Below are 13,268 nucleotides of genomic sequence, written 5' to 3' on the forward strand. Positions count from 1 at the left end.
GTGGGGGAAATCATTATAGAAGGATGTTCAAGAAGAATGAAAGGTGAGTAACTGGAAACAGATAAATCTTCTAAAAGGGTTTCCCGGGAGGAGCAGAAAGACGGAGTGGTATCTGGAAGAACATGTAGGTTAAGGGAGGAATTTTTTAAAGGAAGATTTTGTGGTCCGTTTGTACGTTGATGGAAATGATACAGGGAGAGGGGAAGTTGATGCTTCCAGGGGAGAGATGTCCTGCAGTAGTAAAGAGAAAGTGGGAACTAATGATGCAGAGAAACTTGCTTTAGATAGGATGAGGGAGGACAGATCACCCATGGTTATTGGAGGTTAAGACAGAGAAAAGTATTGGAATATGTTGACTTCTCCTTGATTGCTTTTCTTTCTCGGTAGAATAAAAAACAAAGTTGAGACTGAGAAATAAGGAAGTGATGTTGGAGGCTTTACAATAGAGCAGAAGGTATGAACCAGTTACCTTGGGACAGTTTTGTCATCTCCAAGGAATGTTTACTGCAGAAGCTCCCTGCCAAAATTGCATAACCCTATGTTATGGCAACAGGTCACGAAGGACAGGTGAGTCCTTGTTCTAAATCTGGTTAACAACGTCTTCCCTGAGACCTCAACCTTCTGGGAGTGAAAACGTCAGGCAAGATGCGTGAACACTGATTCACAGCCTGGGAATTTGGACTTGGAAATGAGAGGGTCAATCTCTCCTGAAAGGTTTGATTTGTGGAAACATAAATCCTTATTTCATGCCATGGGAAAATGAGAAGTGTGTCTGTGGGAAAAGAAGAAAAAAATAAATGTGCATAAATAACAAAGCGAGAGAGTCCTGAGAGGCTTGCTAACCCAATTCCAGGCATTCCTGAATCTTAGACCTCAGATTGCAAAAGAACCTTAATACCGTCCCATGCCCCTTTTAACCTAGCATAGCTTGAATTCAGTTACTATCACATGCAGCCGTAAGGTTGCCAAAATAATCCAACCCCACCATGGCTGGTCTTGTGCACAGGCAGAATAGGCACTAACAGTATGACATGAGGGATTTGGAAAAGTGAGCCCTCTTGAGCAAACTATCTTCCCTGTCGTTTATGAAATTCCATAATGAGAGTAAAAGGGAAGCATTTTTACAAAGTACTTTCTACAGTCTAACTCTAAGCTAGGTGTCTTAAAAAATATTCTCATTTAGTCAGTCTTTTAGCACTGTAGAAAAGCTTATTCTTCCAGGACCCAAAGAAGAAATAGCTCTTCCAAAAATATATACATATATGTCTAAAATGTCATTGTATATACCTTTGCTCCAGCATTAGGTGAAAGTGACGTTAATTAAAAATATCATATTTATCAATGTTAAATTTATGATTTAATGACTGAAAAGAAATCAAAGAGCCAAGAAAACGTGAATACTTGAACTGAAGACCAAGATGTTGGAAATAAGATTGGGGACAGAGGACAGAGAGCTAAGAATTAAGTGGAAAGAACAAAAAGTACAACAGACTGAAGGACATCAGATATCAAAAAGCTTGAAAGCTGCACACAGCTGTTGAAAGAAACATGTTCAGAGAGATTAAAAAATGTCTGAAAAAGAAAGAGACTAGTTCATGGAAATGCCTATTAAGGGAATCAATTATTGCTCAATATGTCAGATAGGCATTCTTAACTGGATTATAAAGTTTGAAGAGGTTACTCAGAAAGGAACAAATGTCCTTCATTATCAAAAATTCAAAAAGAAAAGATCTGCCTGGATTCACATTAGAAGCCCGTGTAGAAGAAAAATGTGACACGGAAAATAAATGTCTTAAAAGCCAACTTCCTATTCCATGGACAGATTTCTATTTTCAGCTAAAATAAATAACAGGATGTTGTACTTATTATAATTTAGCTAACAAAGCAGAAAGATATCTAAAGCATATATATTTATAGAGTGTGTGTGTGTGTGTGTGTGTGTGTGTATATATATATATATATGCTATGCATTGGATATCCCTCTAATAAATATACATATTAATATGTAAAATGGTCTACCAAACATATTATTAAGGAAGGATTATGGAGAGGATTCAAGGTCAAGGTGACAAGGTTGTCCTCTGGAGTGAAGAAACCCTTAGCAATGAGTTCATTGCAGTGAAAAGGATCAATAGAATTCTTATTCACACTCACCCCACTTTTGGAGCCAGGAAACCTACTAAATACTAAGTTTATATCTTTCTTCTACAATTTCTCTTTTCTTGGCATTCAGGAGAGATGGCTGTTTACAGCTACTTGAAGTTCAGTTCTCCCTGTCGCCTTTTCTTTCTCATCGGAGTCTCATTTGAGAGATCCTCCCTCAAGCAATTTTCCAATCAGAGTGTGGAAAAAATACTTCTGAACAAAAGGAGCTATAACGCTTTTCAAAATGGTGTATTCAAATGTGATTCGAAATGTAAAACACAAAACTTCAAAATGTTGACCGTCATCACCAACACAGAGAATGCTAGATCTGGAAAGGAATTTAAGGATCGCTTGATACAAAATGCTCATTTTGTTCATAAATAAACTACAGCCCAGATAGCCGTAGAGACAGGCCCACGGCCACACTAATCGAATGACACAGCTAGAAAGAGATAGAGGTGTTCCATTCCCAGTCCCAACTTCTGAAATATACTTTCCATGCCTTTTCAATAATTTGCATGAACTCCTGATAGCATGTGAATCCAGACATTGATAGCTAATACAAAGATCACTAAAAAAGACAAATAACTAATTCAAGAATCTCAACAGTACATATCCTGTTTGTGAATAAAACTATATAATTCAGTAAATATTCGAAGGGGAGGGAAATAATTAAATAGTAAAAATAATGTTCCATAGTTAAACTTTTATGATCTGGTTATCTATGCACCACATAGATGATTACCATAAAGTTACCCCAAAATCCCATTTGTTATTCATTTACTAAAAATGACTCTGGAGAAAAAAAAAAAAAAAAGAGTAGAATCCTGAAAGAAGTCACTGCTGGCAGAGGGTATGCAATTAAGGGTGTCCTGACCCTTTTCCATCCAAAGTGTTAGCCACAGAGCACAACCGATCTTCATGCAAGAAAATAGATGAGAAAATGCAAGGGAAGCCGGATGGACAAGCACGGCAAAAACCGTGAACTTGCCCTGTTAAATTCAGAAACTGTTTTAAAGAGAAAAGAAGGCTTATTTAAAAAGAGGCATTGATTAAATAGTGAAGTGAAATAGATTTCACCGAAATCAGTACAGGTTGAGAAAGGCACTCTAACACCTCCTTCCCTGAGACAAGGCAGTACTCAGAGATGGAAGATGTCCACTGACTGGAGTGAGGTCCACAAACTCAGCAGGGGTCTTTTCCAAGGAGGTTAAGGAAGGATGGCGAGACCGAAAACTCAATGTAGGAAGAAAGACGAGAGATGAATCCTGCGGGAATATGGGGGAATTAAGAGTAAAGTTGTTATCGGCAAAGACTAGAGTCTAGGAACCCATCAAGGACACAAGTTGGGTGATCAGTCTCCTGGGTCATCAGCAGCCATGCCCTGGGCAAGAGAGCCAAGAAGGCTCAGGAAGCCAGCTGGGTTTTTCTTAAAGGATCCTTCAATGAGACAAACCTGGGGCCTTGGCTTAACTCTCACCAGTGACTATAAATCATGTATTTCAACACTAAGTCATTTTACTATAGATGCCAAATGAAACTAAAGAAAATAGGGGGCCTGCCCAAAAGAGTAGGAATGATGGGCCTGCTCTCCCTGTAGTATATTATAACCTCCAGGGGAGAAAACAGCTTTAAGGGCAGGAGAAGCAGCAGCTTCTTAGGCATTAAAAAGATTAAGGGAAATAGTACTGGACTGGAGCAGAGAGGAAATTACTTGCCTGTCTCAGAGAGGACATTTCTGTTGTTATTGCCCCTATAAACTATCTTAACCTTCGGTTCCAAATCGGGCAGGGCTGATGGGATTTGTTGAGGCAATATATCAAATTAGTCCAGCTGAGGAAACTCCAGAGGGAAGCTTGGAGCCAAGGAGTGCTCTGAAATTCTTCTAAGTGACAGGATACTCACAGGAGCAAATGGCGCCCCTGGCTTACCACTGTGGACATCACAGCAAACACGACGCTAATAGAAGAAGGCCTGTGCCTTCAGTTCCAGGAAAGAAAGGAAAATTTGAAGAGTAAACCAATGAGCACCTAAAGTCTTTATTACCGGGCTTGAACTTGAGTGAAAATCAGAAGTTCAGAGATTTCCAACAACATTAGGAGCATATGGGAGAGCTATAATGATGCACACCTGCCCCATTCATTTTCATTAAGAATGATTGAGATCACATAAATATTAAAAAAGCTAATAAACTGTTCACTTTAAAAGAAGAGGGTAAGGAAAGGTATTCGGCAACTAAGTGAACGCCGAGAACCCCAAGGGGCCCTGAGGAATCCTCTTCCGGCCTGTGCTGTCTGATCTTGAACTCCCAGCCTCCAAAATAGTGAACAAATGAATTTCTATTGGTTAAGCCACCCAGTGTGGTATTTTGTTATGGCAGCTGCAGTAGACTAATACTGAGGTAGGACAACTTGTGAATGAGAGTGTAGGCTCAGAAGCCTAACTCTGCCAGGGGGACACATTCATGGAGGAGGTGATATGGGGAGGATGAGTTAGAATGTGGCAGGCAGAGAAGGATGAAGGACATTCCCTATAGCAGAGATTCGTGAAGTATGGTCCCTAGACCAGCAGCATCTATCCCACCTGGGAACTCAGTAGAAATGCAAATTCTCAGGCCCCTTCTCACATCTACAGAATCAGAAACTCTAGGAGAAGGCCCAGCCATCTGTGTTTAACCAGCCCTCCACGTGATGCTGCTGCAGGCTAGCCCTATAGGAGGTGGACAGGCTCAAAAGTACAATCATGAGTAGTTCAGTGTGGCTGATAAACACTAGAGTGACTACAGAAGGCTTGAAGGGAGAAATGGGCATTGAGTTGGGCCTTGAAAGAGGTGGAAAGGTGGGTAAGTGTGATGAGAAGGAGAGGCAGTCGGAGATACAGAAATAACATGAGTGGAGGCTTCTGCCTCTGACTTAACCCTTAGCTTGGGACTTAATGTCCAGTGCTCAAGGTCAAAATGGCCTTGAAAATGAGATGTTTAATACCCAGAGCACATTACTCTGGCTTTTCTACCAAAATAAAGGTTTAGTGAAGAATTTTTTTCAACATTAATCTGAAATGGTGAAAAACGCTTAAAAGAGTATGTCTGGAAAAAAAAAAAATTAAGTTACCAGTTAGTGAATTATGATCACAGATATTTTAGAGCCCAATTGAAAAGGATGTAAAAGTTTCATTCATTGTTCAGGAGGCATCTTTTGTGTCAAATGTGAGAACATAACCCTCGGCTAAAGGCTTTTAGTGAAATTAAATCTTTTCGCACCTCTCCAAACTTGTGACTTTCCTGTGTGAAGGACTAGGGCCCATCTTCTGGAGGAGGATTATTATAATTACCTGCCAATGCATCATAAGAGGGGATGTGATGCAGAGGCTGAAAAAGAACCAAAACCGCCATCACTGTGAAGAAAAGATATCTCCATCATGCTACTTTGGACTTAATGAAATTCTGTGTTAGTCAAATTGAGCCATTTAAATCTAAAACTGAACATTTTTAACTAGTCTTTAATTCATGCTGGGTTAGTTTTGGTTTTTGTTTTTACAGAATTGATGGAGCTGTTTTTGCTTTTCCATGCCACATGAATGCACCTGACCAATCATTTGTCATTTTTTACCCCTTTGACAGGGATAAGTTTGTGTCCTATAAATCATCATCCCATTCGGTTTATTTGCTTGGAACTTGGACTTCTGTGTTGACAGTGTGTCACTGATTTGCATGCTTCTAACCCCTCCCTTTCTCCGTACCTTGCACAGATGTTGTCGTTTATGCTTTAGCTGATTCAGATTCCTTTATAGCATAAACTAGTTTCTTCATGTTCATTTAACTGCACCCTGAGAAATTATCTATCCATATACTCTGGCAAAAGACAATAGCAGATGGTTCTAAAACTGAAATAGGAGATATTCTGTAAACATAAAGGGAAGATCGTGTTCAGGGACTGGATTATGTGCATTTCACAATTTTAGTTCCCGTAAAAAAGTTGACTTACATCAGATATAGATTTGATAAAACCATTTATTCAGCAATGGTTGACTTGCCTTTCTTCAACAGTGACATAAAATGTCTGGCTGCAGGGAAATAGAGCGTTTTCTTTCCTCACTGATAAGAAAACTACTTGAATGGACTTCTGAATTTATTTAATTAGATTGCTAAAATCTTTCTATGGAGGAATTAATGCAATTCTTTACTCTTTCCTCCTTTGACCTACAAAATAAATCTGACTTCCACTACTACAATATTTTAATGTGATTTGAGTGTTCCAAGAGATGAAATTTGGAAAATACAAATCTAAAAGAAGCCTCATATAAACCGTACTGTTATTGTAATCAGCACTTCTATTCACTCTCCTTTTTCTTACTTGCCAGCTTTCCTTTTGATTGTGTCATAATAACTGTCTAGACTCTGTTCTCAATTGTGATGAATTTTAGGAGACTTGGTACAAACGATGCTAGAAAAAAATTAATTATCAGTACTATGCATTAAAGTGCCACAGTTTAAAAGTTATGAATAGAAAAATCATTGACTACTTACATATAAGCTAAGATAGCTACTGTCTATTTATTTTCTTCAGGATTATAGCTTGTGATTAGAAAGTTCTTATCCACCTTGCTATCAAAATGTACAATAAATAATGACCTACAGCAGTAAGTAGGTTTCTATGTTGCTATTTACCTAGATGCAAAATGTTTTATGGGTTAAGTTATAATTATAATTGTATTGGAGACTGGCCTTAATATTTAACTTGGTTTGTGATTTGCGGAACTGCCATAAGGTTCAAAGTCACATTTAATTAAGGTTTTACTTAAAGCAACATAATAACAACAGTGACAACAAATAATGGCAGGAACAACTCTCTCAGGCTGACATTTAGTCAGTATGAAGTGGTATAGCCATAATGAAATACTTTCCATTAGGTTGAAAATCAGTTTATGCCTTGAGTATTCCCCAACCCATGCCCTACCACTCCACCTCTGCTGCCTTGGCCCCTCCTCCAGTACCCATACCCCTTAATGACTCAACAACTAAAGGTTAACACCTGGCCAGGTAAGGACGCTGCATCCATGGCGTGTTCTGATTGGCCACTCTTGTTTGGTACGCATAGATGCCACAAGCATCTTTGATTTCATTCCTGATTAATCTCATCAGTTACCATCTCAGCTAACGTCTTAGCATCCAGCAAAGCCACATAGGAATGGGCCTCAGAACAACTCCTCGACGTGTGAAAAGAAAAGAAACGAAGTCAAGGAAACTATGAAAGTGGGGTGGGGGGACAGAGGATGGCTAGGTAGAGGGATTCCGATGGGATACTTCGAAAGGCTGTTGTATTTACAACAAAACCTCTTACTTCGCAATTTTCTTTCAAGTCAAACTTATCTATGCAAATTATCTAATTGCTCTATAGAATTTTCTCAGAGATGAGATGATTTACTGTGTTGTGCAATGTGATAAGATTTTTCAACTTCTAGAGTTAGAATCTGGTAATATTCATGGCTGGGAAGGATTCTGCTTACAAGGATACAAGCTTACAGGTAACTAGCAGATGTTATACCCCACCCTGGTCTCCTTTACTGGGCCAGTGCACCCATCTACCAGCTGCCAATGTTGGGCTTTGGTGGCTCACAGATGCACCCTCTTCTGGATAATTGCCGTCAGCCAAGAAAAACCCCCTTGCTTGGAGATGCAAGGGAGGCATCTTCCCACCATCGCCAGAATAGCCTGCGCCTAAGGACTGATTCTATCCTTCAGAACATTCTGTGGTACCATTCATGCTCCAGAGTTCCCCATTGAGCTAGACAGGTTGAACTAGGCAACCATGCCCTTGTTTAGCTTTTCCCTCTGCACCATCCTGCTTTTCTCATGTCCTTGAAGACTTCTCTGGAAAGCACGGCCTTAAAAAAATCCCTGTATCGGTCTCCATTGTTTTGGGGTTGGGGACAGAATTGCAGACTTTTTTCTTTCCAAACATAAATGGCAGAAAAATTATATGGACAATTTTTAGACCTTTTATCAAACAAATTGGAGGGGCATTAATAATGTTTAACTTTGATTTTTTTTACAAATTGTACCATTAGGAATCTAAAGTAGATTGTAGTTCCATTTTTCTTTTCTGTTGCAATATCTTTTTTTCTTTTTGTTGGACTTTCATCAATGAAATTTATGTTTTCCCTGTTGCTCATTATTCTGCACAGATATAGATATGAAGAAACATGTCGATACTTTGTAGACCACAGTGAGTCACTTCAGCTAATAGCGAAGACATCTGGATATTTTTGGGGGGAGGAGGTTCTCCAGATTGACTCTTCATCCTTATGCAGCCTGCTCAGAACCCCAAGACTTTATCCTTGAGAGACTGCACCAATAGGCTAACATTGGAAGTGAAAATATTTCTTACTTGGAAAAAAATGCAATATGCTAAAAAATATTTAAGTAATTCTTATGGTATCTGACAACTTAGTTAACTCTTGTACTCATTATTGCCCATTGATTTGGGGGGTTGTCATCATTCATCCATTCCTTCATTCATTTATTCCACAGCCAGTTATTGATCACCCACTCAGACCAATGCTCTGAGAGCCATGGTAACCATATAAGGCACAGAACTATAGTATCACGCTCTACATTATAAATTTCTTCCTGTGAACAATTTCCAGGTTACCTTTGAACAATGACTGTAGGTGAATGAAAATGCTAAAGAATGGAAGGAAAACATTCTAACCTTTGATTGGGACTGAAATGGGAAAACCTACAGATTAAAGGAGTGAAAGTGACTTATAAGACTAGTTCTCTTACAGTAAGCAACTGAAGTACCACTCTGCAGAGGGGTCGATGGATAAAGAAGGTGATCAACCCTTTGTAGGGAAAGTCTGTGCCCCAGAAGGTTTCTGGTTGCTAAGTGCATGGTCTTGAAGCTGTGCTGAAAATTGGGGTGAAAAAAGCTATAAGTCTCAAATGCTATGGAAATAATTTCCCAGGCTGACTGTCTAAGGGGCACGTCATTCAACAGTGACTTAAATGGCCAATTTAGTCAAAGTCAGTCAAATAAGCTGTTTGATATTCTAAAGACTGAAATACCAATTGTGTGACTGATTTTTCATTTTTCAAGGCAGTCAATGGAAAGAGAATCTAAATTTTGCAGATGATTGCTTTTAGAATAACACATGTTTAATCTCTGAGTCGTTCTTTCTGTTACAGACACCTTGAAACAGAGAAAATAAATGTTACAGAGTAAAAATTTTTTAAGGTCTTCAGAGCAAAAGCCCCATCTAGGGTACCACTTTACAAAATATCTCTAAACTTACCCCACATTCTACACTGCTGAAGCATAACTAAATAATTTTTCACTGAGAAAATTCTGATATAATCAAGAAAAAATAGCATGTTTAACAAAAGTAGAGAGAGTGGCTTTCATCCTTAACCTCTGCCACCTAACCCAGTTCCTGGCACTTCTGTTGTATCATGCAGATTGATGAATGACTGAAAAAAAGCAAAAGTTATTTGCACATGGCAATAACCCCATCTAAAAAGAGGAAGGGATATTTGATAAAGATATCGACCAGTATAGTAAATATTTAGAGGTGGCAGGTCCACATAACGTATATTTCCTTGAAATCATATTATATGGAGATCTGTAAGCCCATATCGAAATATAGATTGCTAACATTTTTGTGAAATACGGTTCTATTTCTAGCATACGCTCATATTCATCATGCCTGCTACATGAATTCTGAAGTCATGATAGGAAATGAGGAGCATTTTCTGCTCCATGTGCAAATTTATCTTCAAGAGGAGTGGGACTGATGAACACTCCCTTGGCTAAACATTTAAATGGGGGACACTGTTGGTTGGTTCTGTTAAATACAAGAGTTCCCTCATCAGAGAAGGAATCTGGGAGTGAAGTAGATTGTCAGCACAGGGCCTCCTCTGAGTGCCTTCAAACCTGGAAGGTATGCCATTTATCTTCATATTTCAAAACCTAGGTCGGTACTTGATGTATGGTGGATGCAGTGTATATAAACACTGTTCATAAACACTTGTAGAATGCATCAGTGCATTCTGAGTTTTGGCAAAGAGCAAGATTCACTGCACCTCTCTAGGGGGTGAAGATGTCAAAACAATAAAATGATCTCATTTGTCAGGGTGGGAAACAGATGTATTACGTTCACAGTTTGACATGAAGTAACCTTGTGAGAGATAAACATAATAAGCATGATGTATGTATCTTCCTGGAAAACCAATAGTTTCCATATATATTCAAGCCAAAAGGTTTGGTTCTTTATGTATAATTTGTAATGGTCATCTGTGGTTGAGGTGAATTTAGTCCATACTCAGTAGAAGAAATATCCCATCTTTATTTCCTTAAATCCACTTAGTTCAGCTGTGACCCATCCCACTGGAATTCTCACTCATGCTTGATTGCATCCTCCAATACCCAACCCCTCCTGTACATGCATGCACACACGCGCGCACACATACAGACACACTCATGGATAAGGCTCTGGTAAGGCAAAGATAAAGATAAAACAACATTATAGTCTTTCGCAAAGTTTTTCCAAGAGCCTTCAGTTTTCACCCTACTCTGAATACGCTTATTTTGGTCTCTTTGCATCTTAAATCTCAGCCCATGGTTGACACTTAGGGCATAGGGATTTGGGTGAGCCTGGAAAAACAGAACCGGTCCTTTTGAGAACTCCTCACTCTCATGCTGCCACACTGCAAAGTTCATATCCACAAATGGTTCTTTCTCCCTTTTCCTTTCTGACTTAGCTCTTCCCTCCTTGCAAATCCTCACTCTCCCAAAACCCCACCCCCCACCTCCGCATCCCACCCATTTCTCATCAACTCTGGGACTCTATCTCTTCTAAACAGCTGAGACTTTTATAAACAAAACAGAAGCTTTACATTTAAGATTGCTTATATTTTCTGCCAGGCTAACATCCATGCAGCAAGCAATTCCAAAGCCTGAATTCTACCTTGAAGTAGAACAAGAAAGAAGCAGAAGTAGAACAAATACAATTGAATGTCTTAAATTGTCTGCTGCAAAACAGAATCAAAGAGTTTTGGGTGACATTCAAGAGGAGCGTAAAGGGATAACTGGAATACCAAAGTAGGCTAAAAATATAGGTTCGTGAAAGATGAAATTTAGAACCCTACTTCAGGAAATGTTTATTAATTAATCACTATAAATTTGAAAGAATCGCTGCAATTCTACATTTTTACTCATCTCCTCTGAAACTCTAAGAGACTACTGAGCAGTAGGTGTGTAGTGGAATTGCACTCATTGTGAGTTGTGAGAGTATATCTGTACATATTTCCTTACAAACTTACCTTACAGTATAATTTCTCTCCCAGGAGCTTAGCTGCTTTGTGAAATAAATTTAGAACTCAGGTGGGATGTCTGTTGAATAAAACCACAGAAAGCCTGGAAAACAATTTTTTCTCATATTGGAATCTACCACTAATTGGCACAATGTTATTTTTGTTTGTTTGTTTCTTTGTAAATTTATTATTTAAAATGTTAAAAATGACAGAAGTGACAAGCGTACTGAAGCCTGTGTACCAATTCTCCTGGTTTCCACATTATCAGTACATGGTCAATCTTGTCACATTGATCTTCCTCATACACAGATTATTCTAAAGCAAGTTTGAGATTGTGTCTCATTTTTCTGTATATCCTTCGGTGTGCATCTCTGAAAGACAAGGACTCTAGAAATCATTTCACCTGCTGTTCCATTTAGCTGCCAGTCTCCTGTCTTTCTCTTCAGCAACAGTCGGGCAGATACCCTTGTCACAGGGAAAAGAAATCCATGGTTTGTTGCCTTTGCCAATAATGAAAATGTCAGAGAGCCAAGTGGCAAAGCTGTTGCCATTGGCGTCTTTCACATGAACCACACAAAGAGCCAGGGTGTCTCTCTCTGTTGGTGATCACACCAATTTTTCCCAAGTTAGCACCTCCAGTCACTGTATGCATGTTACTGGTGTCAAACTTGATGAAATCAGTAATTTTACCAGTCTCCAAATCAATTTGAATGGTGTCGTTCACTTTGATGAGAGGACTGGAGTAGTGGATGGTGTGATCACCATCAGTCACCAGATGAGGGATTCCTTTCGTGCCCACAAAGATCTTTCTCACTTTACACAACTTGTACTTGGCCTCCTCAGGTGTAAGCTGATGAACAGGAAAGCAACCTTTGGTGTCATAGACCAGACGGAAATTCTCTCCAGTCTTGTCAATGCTGATGTCATCCATAAAACCAGCAGGGTAGGTCACATCAGTCCAGACCTGGCCATCGATCTTGATAAACCGCTGCATGCACATCTTCTTATCTTCATCTCCTATTAGGGCACACTTCAGTCTGTTCCTTAGGAAAACGATGAGACAGAGACATTCTCTCAGCTTGTGGGGACTGGTAGATGGACGAGCTGCAAACACACCCATCAGTTTATCCTGCATTCAATGCTTGGGAGCTGCTACTCACTTCAGATGCTTCTTAGGACCACAAGTCATGGCTGTGCTGGGCATAGAAAAAGGCTACTACAATGGTATTTTGAACTTGACCCAACTTCTCCATACATGTTTTTCATATGTGGAATATTTAGTCATGTATTTCATTTTAAATACAGAAAAAAAAATTATTTGTGAAAATACATGAAATCATTTTTTTTTGGACTGAGATCTTGGTCTAAAGCCATTTTTAAAACTAATATAGCATTAATTCTTTATCCTTTTTATACGCTAGGATTACTCTTTGCCTAAGAAAGAAAACTATTTGTAGTAGGTAGGAAGAAAGTAGATGGATAAATGCATTTTACGTTTAAAAAGAGTAATAAAAATATTCAAGACTCACAGGCATAACACATGAGTGTAATCCTACATGAGTTTTTGTGGAGAAAATTTTCCCGAAGTTTTGACCATCTACTGTTTGAGAAAAAAAGACCTAAGTCATGCAGTCACTAAACAGCCGATTAAATACCCGTTTTCAAGGTCATTACACATAGAGTATGTTTGTACATGTTTACCAAATGTTTCCAAAATGCTTTGGAACTCAAATATACTCCAGGAATTAGCAGCTTTCTCAAATACATCAAGGGCTCTACAGTTCCCAGTAAAAAGCTGGACCACCAGGCCATT

The 13,268-nt window shown here is 39.0% G+C and overlaps 1 pseudogene; it reads right to left on the bottom strand.

Annotated features, from left to right (window-relative positions):
* Positions 1-11,737: 11,737 nt before the first annotated feature.
* Positions 11,738-12,649, bottom strand: LOC105290807 (annotated as a pseudogene).
* Positions 12,650-13,268: the final 619 nt, after the last annotated feature.

Source organism: Pteropus vampyrus, unplaced genomic scaffold (genome assembly GCF_000151845.1).
Source record: "Pteropus vampyrus isolate Shadow unplaced genomic scaffold, Pvam_2.0 Scaffold38, whole genome shotgun sequence".
Taxonomy (NCBI): domain Eukaryota; kingdom Metazoa; phylum Chordata; class Mammalia; order Chiroptera; family Pteropodidae; genus Pteropus; species Pteropus vampyrus.